At 44.6% G+C, this 17,115-nt stretch overlaps 1 protein-coding gene and 1 long non-coding RNA gene across 3 annotated transcripts in view; one reads left to right on the forward strand and one right to left on the reverse strand.

Moving 5' to 3' along the window:
* The window catches only part of EXOC6 (exocyst complex component 6), a 364,709-nt gene that overhangs the window by 302,708 nt on the left and 44,886 nt on the right, over positions 1-17,115 (reverse strand). The gene's annotated exons all lie outside the window — the stretch shown is intronic.
* Positions 2,774-5,939, forward strand: LOC129469179 (uncharacterized). 2 transcript variants are annotated; one of them, XR_010119312.1, is made up of 3 exons: positions 2,774-2,889; positions 5,335-5,405; positions 5,882-5,939. It is a non-coding gene; the product is annotated as an uncharacterized lncRNA (long non-coding RNA). The 2 variants fall into 2 exon arrangements; XR_008652940.2 differs by having other exon boundaries at positions 5,885-5,938.

Below are 17,115 nucleotides of genomic sequence, written 5' to 3' on the forward strand. Positions count from 1 at the left end.
ACCCAGGAGATGGAAGTTGCAGTGAGCCAAGATCATGACACTGCACTCCAGCTTGGGCAACAGAGCGAGACTTTGTCTAAAAAAGAAAAAAAAAAAGAAAAAAAAATAGCAGATGCAGGGGCATCTTGGCTTGGAAAGGGACATGTGACCCAATCTTGGCCAATGAGACCTGAGGGGCGGGGTGCTGATGTCTGCAAGGAAGCTGCTAGGAAGAATTTTACTCCATGATCAGAAGAGAAGCTTGAGGATTTGGGGGTTGGGGAGTGGCTTTTTGGGTTTTGGAGATGGTTGTTACATGATGACTGCAACTATGGCAGCTGTCTTGAACCACAAGAGGACAAGTTGAGTGAAACGCAGCAGAAAGAGTCTGTGTGCAAGGTCAATAAGCCACTTCCCAGCCCTGGAATGCCCTACCTCCATCCAGACACCATGTTCGGAATATAATAAGCAATAAATATAAGCCACCTTTTAGTAAGGATTCTGTATTTATAGCCCAAAACATCCTAACTGATGCTCAGTTCATTAAAAAGACAGTTCAACTTTGTCCAACTTTTGTTCATTTGTCCAACTTTTCAATGGACAAACAATACAAACAGAAAACTCAGAGAAGGAGATACAGGTAGCCAAAACACATCTTTAAAAGATGTTCAGTTTTGTGAACAACAAAGGAAACACAAATGAAAACAAATTTTTTTGCCTATCAGCTCTATAAAATTTGCTAATACTAGAGCTGATACATGTTTGGGGAAACAGGACCTTTCCAACTTTTGGGTATGTTGCAAGCTGGTACGCTGGTACTCAATTTAGCAATGCATGTTAAAATTTCAAGGGTATGTACTTTTAACCCAACAATTCTACAGAAATACTCATAAGCACAAAGATGTTTGCACAATGATGTTCAGTAGTACTGTACTGTTTGTTAAACCAAAAAAAAAAAAAAAGTCTGAAATAGTCCAAAGTCTACCAATAAGGAATTGAGTAAATAAATTATAACACATTATTCTGCGGAATAGCCACAGCCGCTCAAAATCAGAAGGTAAATCTGTGTATACTGACATTTAAATCTATACAACATATACTATGAAGGAAATCATGTAAGTTTCAGAAGAGTATGTACACATCCCATTACCTTTTTCTTTTTTATAATGCTTTTATTGTACTGAAATAAATCTTAGAATAGCATACAACAAACAAATTATCATTAGGAGCCTTAATATGAAGGTCTGAAAATTTAAATTTTATACATTTCTGTGCATAGGGGTGTGTGTGTGTGTGTGTGTGTAAAGAAAACACATTTATTCCTTTCATAATTGGAAAAAAAGAAGTTTAATCTCATCAATCTAACAGAAAATTCTGGTCTTCATTTAGCAGTCACAGTTATCCTAAGAGGGCTGTAGGCAAATGTCCCAACTCTATTCCTAGTCAAAGGGAAGCCCAGGATACCAGAGACATACAGGCGATCTGCGCCCTGCTTAGGATTTGAGGGTCAGGTGAAACTGACCCTGTGGCCATTAAGAGGAGTCTAAGAAACAGATCTGAGTGGCTGTGGCAATTCCACAGTATCATGTGCTATTATACTAAGGGCAAAAGCTGAAAAGACAGCCTAAGAGCCCACGCCAGGGGCTAGACAGAGAGGCAAAATCCAATGGATGGGAACCTGTGGCACCAACCCTAAGCCAGCGGCACTGAATGGAGGTGACTGGTGTCTCCAAAGTGATTCTCTAAACAGCTGAGGCAGAGTGTGGCTCACAGGACACCTGCCACCTCACGGGCTGGATCAGAGGAAGCTATGAAGATAGCAAGCTATCAGTGAATAACTGACATATAAAGAAGCAATAAAGTCTCTCTGGCCAAGTGAGGCAAAAAAAAAAAAAAAAAGCAACAAACCCTCAGGCTGGTTGCAATTTTCTATGCAAAATTGTTTCAGATTTTAAAAAAGAAAAGGAAAAACCATTTACCTTCTTAAAGCATACAATTTTTTAGGTGTAACTTAAATTTCTTTCCGGTCATAGGCCTGTGAAAGTTCGCATACTTCCTGATGCAAATCATTCTTTTAAGAGTGCCTCATTCTATTCCACTGCCTCAAAGAGATTGTATAGAATCAAGCTCTCTCCCTCTTCCTCTAACACCTGCTTTTGGTAAACGAGCATCATATGAGAGACTTGCCACAAAATGATACCCCAAACTCCTGAAGAACTGAGCTGAGAGGGAGAAGTCCGCTCCACCCTTTCTCTCTCCAGAAAACTGTCTGTCCGAAGCCTCTGAGGCAGCCAGCCATATCCTAGTGCAGCAGGGCTGGGTGAGAAGTCCTTTTTAGGCAAGGCATTAAAAAGAGTTGGCTGAGCAGATCTAAAAACCCTTGGTCAACAGGGCGGAGCCAGGCCTGAGGCAGAAGTATTACTTCACAGTTGCATTGGCTTCCTGTGGCCGCCAATAGAGGCAGCATCTGGCAGAAAGCCCACCACAGAGAAGAGGGAACTCCACGGAGAAGAAAACAGTAACGAGGCCCCAAAGGTGGAAGTACAGCCTGAGAAACTTTGCCCAGCCTGGGACTGGCTGCCCTGCCAGCTTGTTTTCCTGCTCTGCAGGGCCTGGGGCTTGGTATCCCCTCAGACTTTAAAATCCTGATATCCCTCCAATGGGGAGCACTTTTTATAAGCGCTCCTCGTATATTCTTTAATCTGTATCATTTATTCCATATCATGAAGCTATGAGGCAGGTGCTATTATTAACTTCATTTTTCAGATGGGAACACTGAAGCTCAGAGGTGAAATAATTGCCCCAGGACACACAGAAGTCAAGGTTTGAAACCCCCACATGGCCAGCCCTGAAGCCCAGACTACTGAGACCGCAGCAACTGAGTTCTCAAGTGAAAATCAAGAAGATGAGGTAAGGGTTAGTGCTACCTCCAACTGACACTGTGGATTTGGGGCAATCTTGCCTCCTCCCTCATAGGTAATATTTTGGGTTTTCCTTCCTTGCACATAACCAGGCAAATGACTGCAATTCTAAAAAGATATAAATATAAAAACAAGAAGTGAAACAGTGCAGACACCTGAAACCCAAAACCCAACCATTTCTGAAAACGCGAGCTAGCAGAGCTGCCACACAGCAGAAATAGTTGTGTCCTGTTTAGATAGGCTTTGTTTTGCTACATGGCTGCGTTTGCAGTGAAGTGATATCAAGTCCTGAGGGCCTACTCCTTTGATGAGTTAAACACACAAAGGCCTACATTTTGATGTAATCTGATAGCATGTAGCTAAGTCCTAGACAAACTGCAACTGTGAGGAAGTGATAAACCCAACTTCCTGCACAAAGCTGCCTGAGATAACACTTTCCATGGGCTGGAAGGAAAAAAAAGAGAGAGAGACATGATTGCTACAGAATTTTAAAGGAACTATTCCATTCTTAATAAGTAACCTCTTTTTCATGTGGTCCCAGAAAAACGAAACAAAACTGATTGCCATCCAGTGACTCTGTCGTAATTCCACATGATTTAATTCCGATTTTACTCAGGCAAAATCGGTCACTTGAGATTCATTTGCTTTTCTCTCTTAAGGATACTACAGTTCTAACTTGAAATCTCAGTTATCTTCTTGGCCAAGAGAATGTCTCTGAAATTTTACAAGAAGTCAGATTGAGAGAACTGAGGTTGCATTAACTGGCTCCTGGGGTTCTCACTGAGCCCCTAAAGAGGCCCATTCGGTTTGAATAAACACACATTGGAATCCTTGCCAACTTATCCAAGGGCCAATAGCTGTTTCCACAATACCAAAACAGGGTCAACGTGGCAATTTCACTAAGTGTTTATGCAGGTTGTGTCACATAGAAACAACCAATAAGAGCAGATTGTGCTGGGAATTTTCTGTGAATGCATTCATTCATTCATTTAGTAAATTTTTTTTGTTGTTTTTGAAATGAGTCTCACTTTATCACCCAGACTGCAGTACAGTGGTGCAGTCTCAGTTCACTGCAGCCTCCGCCTCCTGGGTTCAAGCTATGTTCCTGCATCTGCCTCCCAAGTAGCTGAGAGTATAGGCGTCTGCCACCACACCTGGCTAATTTTTGTATTTTTAGTAGAGAGAGAGTTTCACCATGTTGGCCAGGCTGGTCTCGAACTCTAGACCTCAAGTGATCTGCCTGCCTGGGCCTCCCAAAGTGCTGGGATTACAGGCGTGAGCCACTGCACTTGGCCAGTAAATATTTACTGAGTGCTTACTATGTGCTAGGAAATGCAGTGGTGAACAAAAAAGAGATAGCCCCTGACCTCATGGACTTTCCAGTCTAGTTAGAGAAGCAGATATTAAACACACAAATAATGTTAAGTGCTCTGAAGAGAAAGGATAGGTGGTCCAATTTCCGTTTAGATGAAGTGGTCAGTGGAGACCCAAATATTAATACCAGTGGAGGCCCAACTGATGATGTGATATTCAGGCCTGAATCATCCAAACGACCAAGAATGAGGGAAGAGAGCTCCAGTAGAGAAAACAGTCTATTCGCAAGTCCTGAGTTAGGAAAGAGTTTTGTGCCTTTGAGGAACTAAAGGAAAGCCTGTGTGTCCAAAATAAATTAAATGAGGAGAGAGGATAGGATAGGAGGCTGGAAAGGAAGGCGGATCCAGAAAGTGCAGGGCCTGGTAGGCATGAAGAAGTGTGGCTTTAGACTGAGCATGGCGGGGAAACATTGCACTAATACTGCTGGACAGGATGGGTGTGGTGGTTCATGCCTGTAATCCCAGCACTGTGGGAGGCCGAGGTGGGTGGATCATTTGAGATCAGGAGTTCGAGACCAGCCTGGCCAACATGGTGAAACCCTGTCTCTACTAAAAATACAAAAATTAGCCAGGTATGGTGGGACACGTCTGTAATCCCAGCTACTCAGGAGGCTGAGGCAGGAGAATCGCTTGAACCTGGGAGGCAGAGGTTGCAGTGAGCCGAGATCACACCGCTGCGCTGCAGCCTGGGCAACAAAAGCAAGACTCTGTCTCAAAAAAAAAAAAAAAAATGGCTGGGCGTGGTGGCTCACACCTGTAATCCCAGTACTTTGGGAGGCCGAGATGGGTGAATCATTTGAGGTCAGTAGTTCGAGATCAGCCTGGCCAACATAGAGAAACCCTGCCTCTACTAAAAATATAAAAATTGGCCGGGCGTGGTGGCAGGCCCCAGCTACTCAGGAGGCTGAGGCAGGAGAATTCCTTGAACCCGGGAGGCGGAGGTTGCAGTGAGCCGAGATCGTGCCACTGCACTCCAGCTTGGGCAACAGAGCGAGACTCCATCTTAAAAAAAAAAATGCTGTTGACCTCTCATCGTGTTCTGCTCCTAAATTGTTTTCTAGGCAAGGACCTCAAAAAGAATGCAGCAGTCCTAAAGGCCTTTGAGAAAAACTGTGAGATGAAATTCCTCCAGGTAATTTGGGACATCAAAGGTATTCCCCTAAATTCAGTCAATTCAGCCAAACCACAAACCAGGATGGGGAAAAAAATCAGGACAATAAAAAAAATTAATCACTTGGATCACATGTCATTTTACCATTTAAATATGATTCTAGAGTCACATGGTTCTTACATAGAGATAGGAAGTTGGCAGTCATGTGGACCAATTCTTTCTCATTTTACAAGGGAAGTAATTGAGGCCCAGAAAGCACATGGCCTTATCTCCTGGCTCCAGGCAATCTCCACCACATAAAGCTGCCTCTGAAGAACAAAAGTCAGGGCTGCCACACTTTCTCTCCCTTTCTCCTTCTCTGAGTGGGACCTAGAATTCAGAATCTGTCTCTAGATTGCTAAGTGATCTGTGGCATGCTACTTACCTCCAAGGCTTGCTCTCTCTCTCTGATTCTTTATAATAATAAAATTATTATTATTATTATTTTATTTGTCTAGCAGTGGGGGTCTCATTATGTTGCCCAGGCTGGTCTCAAACTTCTGGCCTCAAGCGATCCTCCTGCCTGGTCCGTGTATTGAGCCTCCACACCGGACTTCAGAGATTCCTTTGCTGAAGTTTTTGGGATGGGAAAATCACAGCTCAGTGTTCAGAATCTCACCAGCCAATCACTGAGGACGGAGGGCCTGGAAACCTGGGATTCGAAAGTGCAAAACTAATTTCAAGTTCTCCCCACTTTGAGTCTTCTCAATGTGTTGGTTTCATTCCACAATCAAATGTCCTAAAGGGCTTTAAGGTACAGGTTAATAAAATTTCTGTCTCCACCTCTCATGTGTATTTCCAAGTCCTAACCCTTGTATCTCTAAGAACCTACTCTGTGTAAGCCCCACTCATTACCTGGCCCTCAATTCGGGATTTTGAAGTACTTGGTATGATTAGAAGTTTGCTTTTCATTCTTAAGCTCCTGATAAAAGATCCTACACTCCTTCAAGTGAAGGTGAAAAGCTTGCTGGTTTGAGATTGAATTAAGTCGATTAAAAAGGATGACACCTCCAGAACCAATCAGACTTTGCCTTTGCTATTCTGGTAGCTTTCCTCTTGGGGTTGACTGGACTCCTGCTTTATAGTTGCTGTCTGATCTTGGTAGGATTTCATTTAGTTGACCTCAGGCAAAATCCTTTACCTCGCTAGCCTCCACTCCCCTTTGGATGATGCTTAAGGCCCCGGCATTTCCAGCATTCTACATGTTCAAGACAAATCAAAAGGAGTTTCGAATCACAAAACAGAGAGTCCTTAATACCTCACTTCCTTTTTTTTTTTTCTTTTGAGATGGAGTCTCACTCTGTCATCCAGGCTGGAGTGCAGTGGCATGATCTGGGCTAACTGCAACCTCCACCTCCCAGGTTCAAGTGATTCTCCTGCCTCAGCCTCCTGAGCAGCTGGGATTACGGGTGTGTGCCACCACACCTGGCTAATTTTTTTTACTGTTAGTAGAGACGGGGTTTCACCATGTTGGCCAGGCTGGTCTCAAACTCCTGACCTCAGGTGATCTGCCCACTCCCGGCCTCCCAAAGTGCTGGGATTATCTTTATTTTTCATTTTATATTTTTTATAGAGATGGGGTCTCACTCTGTCATCCAGGCTGGAGTGCCATGGGCAATCACAGTTCACCACAGCCTCGAACTTCTGGGTGATCCTCCTGCCTCAGACCCCCCAAGTAGCTGGGACTATTGGCATGTGCCACCAAGCCTGGCTACTTTTTAAATTTTTTATACAAAAAAATTTGCTGTAGGGTCTTGCTATGTTGCCCAGATTGATCTCAAACTCCTGGCTTCAAGCAATCCTCCTACCTCAGCCTCCCAAAGTGTACAGATTACAGGTGCTGGAAAATACCTCACTTTCGAGAATGGAAGAAAGAAAGAGAGGGAGACAGAGAGAGGAAAGAAAGTGGGGGAAGCTAGGGAGAGAGGGAGGGAAGGGAAAAAGAAGGAAGAGAGGGAAGAAGTAATTGGTGAATAAACTAAGGGAGGAAAAAGGGAGAGAAATCTGTGCTTTCCAAACCTCTCTGCAGCCTTAATAGAAATATATCAGGCTTTTGTTTTGAATAAGTTAATGCTTATTTAGCTTTCAAAATACAGCTCAGTGGAGTATACCTAGGAGCCCTTTGCAGCCTTTCAATCTGGAAGGGAGGAACGACATGTACGTCAGCAACTTCTGTTTAAGAAAGCAAATGAAACATCCAGAGAAAAATCGTTAGAGAGGACTGACGATGTTTTTCTTTTACATTTGAAATACTTCCTATTTCATTGATTTTGTGAACTGTTGAAATTTATGAAATGCATTTAGCCCAGTGCCTAGTACTTAGCAAGTGCTCAGTAAATGTTGACTATAACTTTTCCTAAAGCGGACTTTTGGTTCAGGCACCAGAAAGTGTGTATTCTAGACCTCTGAATAACCATGTGACCTTAAGTAAGTCTCTCTGCCTCTCTGGGTTTGTTTTCTAATTTATGAGGCTGAACTGAACTAGAGGGTGAATAAGAGCTTTTTCAGCTGGTATTCCTCAATTCCATCTCTCCTATGTGGTGCCTCCATGTTTGGATTGAACATTTATATCATTTTAAGGAAAAAAATATTCTCGCATCATATAATAAATCACTTACATAACTTGGAAGAACACTTCTTCCTTCTTGAAATTAGTGGGGTTTGAAGCATTAAAATTAGAAAGAAGTAAATGGGATTAACACTCGCCTAAAGGACCAATTGTGAGGGCAAATTTTGAGCAACTAATTAAAATGTAAATCCTCTTAAATTTCAACATAGTGAGTCTGATTCTAACACTGCATTGTGGTATTTGGAGGACTGTCAGCGTTTCCCCAAGCTCTGCTGGCTCTTAATCCACATCACATTGTCCGCTGAAAACTTAGTACTTCCTATAACTGGGTTTCGAACATCCTTGGGAGAGTGTCATTTCCCTAAGGGCTTTTCTTCAAGTTAAATTGTTTTTGCTTTCCCAAACTGTGTCAACACATCTGTTCTTACCTATCTTAAAATCTTTATCCACCCAACAATTCTCCAAAAGGAAGAGAGAAAAAAAAAAGCTATTGTGCAATGAAAAAAATTTGGCAAATCTCATGAAAACACATTCTTAAAACATCTCTCATTTCTGAGAAACAAAGTAAAATGTATGAATTTTTGTTGTTGTTGTTGTTTGTTTCATGACTAACAAAATGAGTCATTGCTACCAATGTAGTATTCTGACCATATAAAACAAGTATGAAGGAATGTTCCATTCAAAAAATAAAAATAGGCTGGGCATAGTGGCTGACACCTGTCATCCCAGCACTTTGGGAGGCTGAGGCAGGCGGATCACCTGAGGTCAGAAGTTCAAGACCAGCCTGGCCAACATGGTGAAACCCCATGTCTACAAAAATAGAAAAATTAGCCAGGCATGATGGTGGGTGCCTGTAATCCCAGCTACTCGGAGGCTGATGTGGGAGAATCACACAGGTTGCAGTGAGCCAAGATCGCACCATTGCACTCCAGCCTGGACAACAGAGCGAGACTCCGTCTCAAAAAAAAAAAAAAAAAAAAAGAGAAAAAGAGACGTGATGCTATTGAAGGACATGGTGACTGGAAGGGGTGGGAGTCATAAACTGAAGCAAGCCTCCAGGGTGATCTCCCACCCTGGAGGAGCAAGATGGGTGATGGGGCCAGTCTCTGAGACCAGAAACTCAGGAGAAGAAACAGCTTTAAGGAAAATATAAATTCAATCTGGAACATTACAAAAAGGACTTGGCCAGGCACAGTGCCTTATTCCTATAATCCCAGCACTTTGGAAGGCTGAGGTAGGATGATTGCTTGAGCCCAGGAGATCAAGACTAGCCTGGACCACATAGAGAGACCTCCGTCTCTACAAAAATAAGAAAATTAGCTGGGCATGGTGGCACATGCCCATAGTCCTAGCTACTTAGGAGGCTGAGGCAGGAGGATGGCTTGAGCTCAGGAATTTGAGGCTGCTGTGAACCATTATCTTACCACTGCACTCCAGCCTGGGCAACAGAGTGAGATCCTGACTCAAAAATAAATAAATAAAGGGACCTGTAAATATCCAAATATGACTACTGGGTAACTGGAGCTGTCCCTCCAGAACTCAGAGGGAGAGAACTGGGTTTGAGAAACACCCTGGGGTAACATCATTGTAAGGTGGTATGGTCATTAAAGCCATGAGTTTGGATAAAGTTTCTCAGGGGAGGAGGCTAAGAAAGTGGCCAAGGGAAAGCGATGTTTAAAGAGTGCTATAGATTGAATTGTGTTCCCCTAAATGTTATGTGTTGAAGTGCTAACCCCCAGCACCTCAGAATGGGAGCTTACTTGGACATAGAGTCAATGTAGTTGTAATTAGCTACGATGAGTGCTATGCTTTAAATGTGGGTCCCTTCCAAAACTCACAGTGAAACTTAATCCCCACGGTGGCAGTATTGAAAGATAGGGGCTTTAAAAGATTATTGGGATTGGGTCATGAGGGCTCTGCCCTCCTGAAGGGATGAATTTATTCATGGATTCATGGGGTAATGGATTCCTGGGTTATCGTGGGAATGGGACTGGTGGCTTCATAACACGAGGAAGAGCCCTGAGCTAGCACACTCCACACCCTCACCGTGTGATGCCCTGCGCTGCCTCAGGACTCCGCAGAGTTCCCACCAGCAAGAAGGTTCTCATCAGATGTGGCCCCTTGACCTTGCATTTCTCAGCCTCTAGAACTGTAGGAAATAAATTCCTTTTCTTTATAAATTACCCAGTTTCAGCCAGGCATAGTGGCTCACACCTATAATCCCAGCACTTTGGGAGACTGAGGCGGGTGGATCACCTGACGTCAGGAGTTCGACACCAGCCTGACCAACATGGCGAAACCCCATCTCTATTAAAAATACAAAAATTACCCGGGTGTGGTGGTGTGTGCCTGTAATCTCAGCTACTCAGGCGGCTGAGACAGGAGAATTGCTTGAACCTGGGAGGCAGAGGTTGCAGTGAGCCGAGATTGTGTCACTGCACTCCACCCTGGGCAACGGAGCGAGACTCCTTCTCAAAATAAATAAATAAGTAAATACATTACCCAGTTTCAAGTATTCTGTCATAAGCAACAGAAATGAAGTTATGGTAGAGGAGGGGAGCTAATATGACATGACTGGTGTCCTTATAAAAAGGAAAAATTTGAACACAGAGGCATGTAACAGGGAGAACGCCATGAGAAGATGAAGGCATGGATCAGGGTGATAGTTTACAAGCCAAGGAACTAGTCCTGCCAACATATTAATCTCCAAATTGCAAGCTCCAGGACTATGAAACAATACATTTTTGTTGCTGAAGACACACAGTTTGTAGTACTTTGTTATAAGGAAAAGCCCACAAAGAATATCAAGATAATCAGGTCCAAGAAAGGAGGAAAGCCAGAAAAGCATGGCATCACCAAGCCAAGAACAGGAAAGAGTCTCAAAGGGAGGTCATAGTCAACAAGATCAAGTGTTCCCAAGAGGTTGAGGAGGACAGAAAAATCGGCCTTGGCAAAGCAATGGAGAGGTCACTGGTGACCTTGGGAAGGGTAGTTACAGTGAATTAAAGAGGTGGAGGACAGATTGAAGTGAGGAAGAAAAATAAACTTTCCAGACATTTAAGGAAGGAAAGAAGATAGGAAGGATGTTGAAGAAAGATCACTGGGTCATGTATTTTTTCCTTTTTTGTTGTTTTTTGCTTGTTTGTTTTGTTTTGTTTTTTGTTTTTGAGACAGAGTTTCACTCTTGTTGCCCAGGCTGGTGTGCAATGGCACTATCTTGGCTCACTGCAACCTCTGCCTCCCAGGTTCAAGCAATTCTTCTGCCTCAGCCTGCCCAGTAGCTGGGATTACAGACATGTGCCACCACACCCGGCTAATTTTGTATTTTTAGTAGAGATGGGGTTTCTCCATGTTGGTCAGGCTGGTCTTGAACTCCTGACCTCATGTGATCCACCCACCATGCCTGGCCTATTTCTTCCTTTAATGGGAAAAATTTGGTATAGCTAATAGATGAGGATAACTAGCCAGTGGAGGGAGAAAGTGTGGAGAAGGATAGAGAAAGAAATAGATGGGGGGGAAGGTGAGGAGGCAAAGGGAGAAGAGGGGGAAGGGGAAAGTAGAGGTGGAAAGGGAAGGAGAGGGGAAGCAGAGAAGAGGCTGAGAACCACAGAGAAGCCATTCTGGTGGCTGGGCTGATAGTGGTAGTGGTGACAGCCACACCCGTTTCCAGGCAACAGTGGCAACAAGGCCAAGGGTAGGGTCTGGGTTCTATGAGGGGAAACAGCAGAGGCATCCAGCGATCAATGGTGGCAGCAGCAGCATCCTCACCAGGCTGGATTTATGGCAGGATTTTGACTATGGCCCTGGCTACTGCCCTTATTTCTATCTATTCACTGAGATGGCTTTCTAGCCTCTTTGGGGATTCTGGGAGCTGCCCACTGGCTTTTTGATCCATTCTTTTTTCTATTTCAATCAACCTGAGTCAGTTTCTGTTGCTTACAGCTGAGAACTTTACCTGATTCAATCACGTACAATGCTGAGCATTTTAGAAGGAGTTTTAAAGATCCTCCCAGCAAATCTAAGAAGTAGACTTATATTATCATCTCCATCTTCCCAATGAGGAAGCTGAGAGATGAAGAGCTTAGGTAACATGTCCAGCATCACAAAGCTAGTAGGTAGCACAGCCAGGCTCACACCCAGGCCTATTTGCCTGCAAAGCACTTAACCACCGCAATCTCCTGCCCCTTCCTTGGGCAAGCTCTGTCACCTCCTACAAATGGCAATAGCGCACAGTGAGACCGCCTCCCTGTGTCCCAGCACTGGGGAAACACAGTTCTGACTGCTCTGAGGAGCTTGTTTGGTGAGCCCATCGCGCTGTTCCTCTCCATTCCTGGCGAGCCTGGACACGAGTACCCTCATCTACAATGACACCCAAACTTCCACCTTGGCCTACAATATCATGTAAGCAATTCGGAAATTCCTTCCAAAATAAGTTTCTAAAGCCAAGATCCCCATCTAGCAGACAAGGTTCTAGTTCTCAAAGCCTGGGCTAGAAGATCTTAAAGGCTTGCCCACTAGGTCTTCCAATGGATACTATGACCACATGGCCTCATTCCTCCTGTGTCATTCACGTCTTCCGGAATGCTGAGATAAAGCCAGGAGAGCAAGAGGCTCACTGGGGAGAGGGAGACACCCGTGGAAGGTAAAGGAGGAGGCAGCAGAAGCAGGGAGAGCCTAGGATCACAAGACAGATGTGACAGAATCTCAGTCAACTCCACAGGGAGCCTCGGAGCAAAGATTGCTCATTTGAGAAGTCCCACATTAGACAGAAATAGCTAAGCCTGCACTCACCATGCTCTGTCATTGGCTAGGGGCTGACCAGGAAGAGCACAGCTCCAGCTTGAAAGCTATGGTGGATTCTAAAGGTGCTGTAGCCAGGTACAGTGGCACACACCTGTAATCCCAGCTACTTGAGAGGCTGAGGCAGGAGGATCACTTGAGGCTAGGAGTTTGAGGCTGTGGTGTGCTATGATCACACCTGTGAATAGCCACTGCATTCTAGCCTGGGCAACACAGCAGGACCTCATCTCTAACAACAACAACAAAATGGTGCTGGAGCTCATTGCACTCCTCCCCACTGAATGTCAATGTCAAGTCCATGGCCGCAGCACCTAACACCCACATTCTTTTCTCTTGGAATACTTGGGATGTAAAGAACTGTATTAAAGAACCCCATTCTGCTCCCACTCCACCATGGTTATATTCCACAGCACCTGCTCTGACCTGAATCTCTTTGATTTTTTTTTTTTTTTTTTTTGAGACTAAGTCTTGCTCTGTTGCCCAGGCTGGAGTGCAATGGCACAATCTCGGCTCACTGCAACCTCCATCTCCCAGGTTCAAGCAACTCTCTTGTCTCAGCCTCCCGAGTAGCTGGGATTACAGGTGCACGCCACCACTCCTGGCCAATTTTGTACTTTTAGTAGAGACAGCATTTCACCATGTTGGCCAGGCTGGTCTCGAACTCCTGATCTCAAGTGATCCGCCTGCCTCAGCTTCCCAAAGTGCTGGGATTACAGGCGTGAGCCACCGCACCTTGCCCTATTTGATCTTATAGACACAAATGATCCCAAGTCTTCAGAGATATATTAAATATAAAAGATTTGTTCCTCAAAATAATAGTATTAATAATTTTGTTAGAAGCCCCTATTATAAATATTTAATAAAAATTCTAATTCGCTAGCAGAACTCAACTCTTACAAACCTCTGAGACCTCCTCTCTCTTCGGCTAGTTTTATGCCAACGTCTAAAGGGATCCCAGCAGCCTATATTTGTGTCCTTGGCCTAGCGACTTCCCAAAATGGCCCCACTATTTCCTGATAGAACAACACATGGGAAGACACTAAAGCTGAATGAAGCCTGAAATGGCCATTCCTTGGTGTGACTGCCTGCCTTATAGTGACTGCCACTGTTTCAGTGCTAGAGAATCAAGTTTAGGAGAGAGAACAACTGTTCCTTTTGCAAACCATTATTAAGCCTCTGCTATATGTCAGGCACCATAATAGGTGCTAAAGTTACGGTGGCTGTGGTGGTTTTAAAATACATCTGCAGCCAGGCACGGTGGCTCACATCTGTAATCCCAACACTTTGGGAGGCAGAGGCAAGAGGATCACTTGAGCCCAGGAATTCTAGACCAGCCTGGGCAACACAGTAAGACCCTGTCTCTACAAAAAAAAAAAAAGTAGCTAGGCATGGTGCCACACACCTGCAATTCCAGCTACTTGGGAAGCTGAGGTGGGAGGAACCCTTGAGCCTAGGAGGTCGAGGATCACTGAGCTGTGTTTGCCCCACTGCACTCCAGCCTGGGCAAAACAGTGAGACCTTGTCTCAAAAAAATAAAAAATATAAAAAAATCTACAAATTATTTTACAATTTTCCCTTTAATGATGGAGCCTAATTCCCCTTTCCTTTGAGTACGAGACAGACATAATGACTTACTTCTAACAAATAGAATGTGGCAATAGTGATGATGTACGACTTCTGAGACTAGGTTATAAAAGGCAGTGTGTGTCGTCCTCCTTGCTCTCTTTTGGATCAATTGTTCTGGGGGAAACCAACTACCATATCATGAGGACACTCAAGCAGCCCTATGGAAAGGTCCATGTCATAAGGAACTGAAGCCTCCTGCCAACAGCCATGTGAGTGTGCCTTCTTGGAAGTGGATCCTCCAGCTTCATTCAAGCTTTCAGATGACTACAGCCCAACCAACATCTTGATTGCAACTTCATAAGAGACCCCAAACCGCAGCCATCCAGACAAGCTACTTCCAAATCCCTAACTCACAGAAACTGTGAGATAATAAATGCCTACTGTTTTAAGCCACCAAGTTTTGGGGTAATTTGTTATATAGCAATAGACACAGTGGGAGACAAGACAAACACAGTTCCTGTCCTCATTCTTGCAGCAGATAATAACCTGTTATTAAACAAATGTGGAAACAATACGAGTCAAGTTGTGCCCAGCAAATCTGTGCAAATGCTAGACTTTCCCACCAACAGGAAATGTGATGAGGAGATTTGTTAGATTATTGTATTGATTGTGACTAGAATATCAATTTGGAGTCACCAAAAGGTACAGCCTTTATGCTATGATCAGCAGAGAGACTGCAGTAAATGGTGGTGGGGTCTGATATAAGATTCAGTGGATCTGGGTCAGAATGGTCCCATGGCAACCCAAATCTCCTGCAAAGCAGGTGAAGGGAAAGCAGAAGCCCAGGCCCTTACAGAGAAAGCTGGCCTGCAAAGAGTACAGGAGAGCTGAGAGAGGCAAAGACAAGAGACCATGCGTGTGTCTCTAGGGAAACAGAGACGAACCACTGTCCATTTCCTGCGGGCCGACAGGACTTCCAGGGTTGTATATTATGAGGTTTCCTAAACATATATATATATTTTTTCAATCAATCCCTTTTTTACTTGAGCTAACCAGCTGGGTTCAGTCATTACAGTAGAACAATCTCTGAGGTGCTCCACTCCAGCCTCCTAATAGGTCTCCCACCTCCAGTATCCGTCAGTGCACCCCACATGGGAATCCAGGAGTCTTCTTCAATCACTGCTTTAGTCAAGGCACCCTCCCCCTACTTCTCCTACAAGCCTTAGCTAGGTCCCCACTCCTACAGGTCAAGCACCTCAGCCAGGTATTTACAGCCCTCCTCAACCTGGCTCCAACTCACCTTTTAAATGATTACCCACTTATACCCTATCTCCAGATAAGCTGAACTCCCTGAAGTTTGCCATGGGTCTTGGTTTTTCAGCCTCATACCCTTTATCAAGTCACTCTTCCCACTTGGAAGCCCATCGCTACCCTCATCCACCTCACTTTATTCTAGCTATACAGCAAAGATGGTCTTAAGGCTGGGTGCAGTGGCTCGTGCCTGTAACCCCAGCACTTTGGGAGGCCAAGGCAAGAGGATCACCTGAGTCAGGAGTTCAAGACCCTATCTCTACAATTTTCCCAGTGTGGTGGCACGCACCTGTAGTCCTAGCTACCTGGGAGGCTGAGGCTGGAAGATTGCTTGAGCCTAGGAGCTCAAGATTGCAGTGAGCCATGATCATGCCACTGTACTGCAGCCTGGGCGATAGAGTGAGACCCTGCCTGCCACCCCCCCCGCCAAAAAAAAAAGATGGTCTTAAATGTGTCTCCATGAAGCTGTTGCTAATCCCTTCAGCTGGAATAGTGTTTCCCTCCTCCGAATGCATCGTTTATGGTATTGGTAGAGTATAAGTCCTTTTCTGACTATACTGTAATTACATATGTGCATAGCTCATCACCTCTACATAGCCGTAAGCTTCTTGAGGGTGAAAACAAGGTCATTCATCTTGGTATTAGCTTGGTCCTAAGTCCGCTTCTCTGTTCACTTTCTTCTCTCCTTAAATGATCTCATGATTTATGACTTCATCCACTCCATCTAAATGCTGATGCTTCCAGCCCAGACCTCTCGGCTAAGCACCAGATCCTACTCACACCACCTACTCCCATAGCCCCGTGGGTGTCTCCAGGCTCCTCACGCTCGGTATGTTCAGTGGGAACTCACCATGATGCCCCCCACCCAACTCAGGCCTCCTCCAGGTTTCCTTTCTTGGTAAATGCCACCCCCACCCCCTACTGGACATCCAGTTTTGCAAGCCAGAATCGAGGAGTCCTCTTGGAACTCCTCTACCCAGCAACATCTATGTCTACTCCAACACCAGGCCCTGTAAGCTTTACATTTTAAATGGTATTCAAATCCCATAACTTTTCTCCACCTCCACTGCCCCTCTTAATCCAAGCTGTCCTCATCTCTCACCTTGCCCACATCCTCTGCTGGTATCCTAAATAGGCTCCCCACGTCACCTGCAGCCTCACATCTCCAGTCCTAGTTCATATGATTTGAATGTCACTTGTTTTGTTAAACTCAAATCTGGCCAAGTCACGCTACAGGTTTAGAATCTTCTGTGACTTCCCATTGATCTAGGATAAAGACCCAAATCCTTAATATAAACTGACCACAGGACCCAGCATCATCTGGCCCCTGTTTATGTCTCCAGCCTAATTTTGTGCTACTTTCTTTTTTACTCTCAATATTTCAGTCACAGGGCACTACTTTCAGTTCCTCAAAAGCACGGTGCTCTCTACAGCCATGGGGCCTTC

The sequence above is a fragment of the Symphalangus syndactylus genome, chromosome 2 (genome assembly GCF_028878055.3).
Source record: "Symphalangus syndactylus isolate Jambi chromosome 2, NHGRI_mSymSyn1-v2.1_pri, whole genome shotgun sequence".
In the NCBI taxonomy this organism is placed as follows: Eukaryota; Metazoa; Chordata; class Mammalia; order Primates; family Hylobatidae; genus Symphalangus; species Symphalangus syndactylus.